Here is a 2,500-nt window from a genome sequence, read left to right as displayed (position 1 = left end):
CGAAAGCCCCATCCAGCCCTGTGCCACCCGGGGGGTTCCAGGGTGCTGAGATGGCTGACATTTTGCTCCGCTCACGACGGTCACCGCGCGACGCAAGAACAGGCCAAAAACTGGCCAAACCGGCCCAAAAACGGGCCAAAACTGGCCATTTTTGGCTGCGCGAGCGAGCGGCGAGCGGCGGACAGCGAGCGAAGCGAGAGGCAGCACCGTCCCTGCTATACGAAAGCCCCATCCAGCCCTGTGCCACCCGGGGGGTTCCAGGGTGCTGAGATGGCTGTCATTTTGCTCCGCTCACGACGGTCACCGTGCAACGCAAGAACAGGCCAAAAACTGGCCAAAACTGCCCAAAAACGGGCCAAAACTGGCCATTTTTGGCTGCGCGAGCGAGCAGCGAGCGGCGGACAGCGAGCGAAGCGAGAGGCATCACCGTCCCTGCTATACGAAAGCCCCATCCAGCCCTGTGCCACCCGGGGGGTTCCAGGGTGCTGAGATGGCTGACATTTTGCTCCGCTCAAGATGGTCACCGCGCAACGCAAAAACAGGCCAAAAACTGGCCAAAACGGGCCAAAACTGGCCATTTTTGGCTGCGCGAGCGAGCGGCGAGCGGCGGACAGCGAGCGAAGCGAGAGGCAGCACCGTCCCTGCTATACGAAAGCCCCATCCAGCCCTGTGCCACCCAGGGGGTTCCAGGGTGCTGAGATGGCTGACATTTTGCTCCGCTCACGACGGTCACCGCGCGACGCAAGAACAGGCCAAAAACTGGCCAAAACGGCCCAAAAACGGGCCAAAACTGGCCATTTTTGGCTGCGCGAGCGAGCGGCGAGCGGCGGACAACGAGCGAAGCGAGAGGCAGCACCATCCCTGCTATACGAAAGCCCCATCCAGCCCTGTGCCACCCGGGGGGTTCCAGGGTGCTGAGATGGCTGACATTTTGCTCCGCTCACGACGGTCACCGCGCGACGCAAGAACAGCCCAAAAACAGGCCAAAACGGCCCAAAAACGGGACAAAACTGGCCATTTTTGGCTGCGCGAGCGAGCGGCGAGCGGCGGACAGCGAGCTAAGCGAGAGGCAGCACCGTCCCTGCTATACGAAAGCCCCATCCAGCCCTGTGCCACCCGGGGGGTTCCAGGGTGCTGAGATGGCTGACATTTTGCTCCGCTCACGACGGTCACCGCGCGACGCAAGAACAGCCCAAAAACAGGCCAAAACGGCCCAAAAACGGGCCAAAACTGGCCATTTTTGGCTGCGCGAGCGAGCAGCGAGCGGCGGACAGCGAGCGAAGCGAGAGGCATCACCGTCCCTGCTATACGAAAGCCCCATCCAGCCCTGTGCCACCCGGGGGGTTCCAGGGTGCTGAGATGGCTGACATTTTGCTCCGCTCAAGATGGTCACCGCGCAACGCAAAAACAGGCCAAAAACTGGCCAAAACGGGCCAAAACTGGCCATTTTTGGCTGCGCGAGCGAGCGGCGAGCGGCGAACAGCGAGCGAAGCGAGAGGCAGCACCGTCCCTGCTATACGAAAGCCCCATCCAGCCCTGTGCCACCCGGGGGGTTCCAGGGTGCTGAGATGGCTGACATTTTGCTCCGCTCACGACGGTCACCGCGCGACGCAAGAACAGGCCAAAAACTGGCCAAAACGGCCCAAAAACGGGCCAAAACTGGCCATTTTTGGCTGCGCGAGCGAGCGGCGAGCGGCGGACAGCGAGCGAAGCGAGAGGCAGCACCGTCCCTGCTATACGAAAGCCCCATCCAGCCCTGTGCCACCCGGGGGGTTCCAGGGTGCTGAGATGGCTGACATTTTGCTCCGCTCACGACGGTCACCGCGCGACGCAAGAACAGCCCAAAAACAGGCCAAAACGGCCCAAAAACGGGACAAAACTGGCCATTTTTGGCTGCGCGAGCGAGCGGCGAGCGGCGGACAGCGAGCGAAGCGAGAGGCAGCACCGTCCCTGCTATACGAAAGCCCCATCCAGCCCTGTGCCACCCGGGGGGTTCCAGGGTGCTGAGATGGCTGACATTTTGCTCCGCTCACGACGGTCACCGCGCGACGCAAGAACAGCCCAAAAACAGGCCAAAACGGCCCAAAAACGGGCCAAAACTGGCCATTTTTGGCTGCGCGAGCGAGCAGCGAGCGGCGGACAGCGAGCGAAGCGAGAGGCATCACCGTCCCTGCTATACGAAAGCCCCATCCAGCCCTGTGCCACCCGGGGGGTTCCAGGGTGCTGAGATGGCTGACATTTTGCTCCGCTCAAGATGGTCACCGCGCAACGCAAAAACAGGCCAAAAACTGGCCAAAACGGGCCAAAACTGGCCATTTTTGGCTGCGCGAGCGAGCGGCGAGCGGCGAACAGCGAGCGAAGCGAGAGGCAGCACCGTCCCTGCTATACGAAAGCCCCATCCAGCCCTGTGCCACCCGGGGGGTTCCAGGGTGCTGAGATGGCTGACATTTTGCTCCGCTCACGACAGTCACCGCGCGACGCAAGAACAGGCCAAAAACTG

Source organism: Musa acuminata, unplaced genomic scaffold (assembly GCF_036884655.1).
Source record: "Musa acuminata AAA Group cultivar baxijiao unplaced genomic scaffold, Cavendish_Baxijiao_AAA HiC_scaffold_1136, whole genome shotgun sequence".
NCBI lineage: Eukaryota > Viridiplantae > Streptophyta > Magnoliopsida > Zingiberales > Musaceae > Musa > Musa acuminata.
This window is presented reverse-complemented; position numbering follows the sequence as displayed.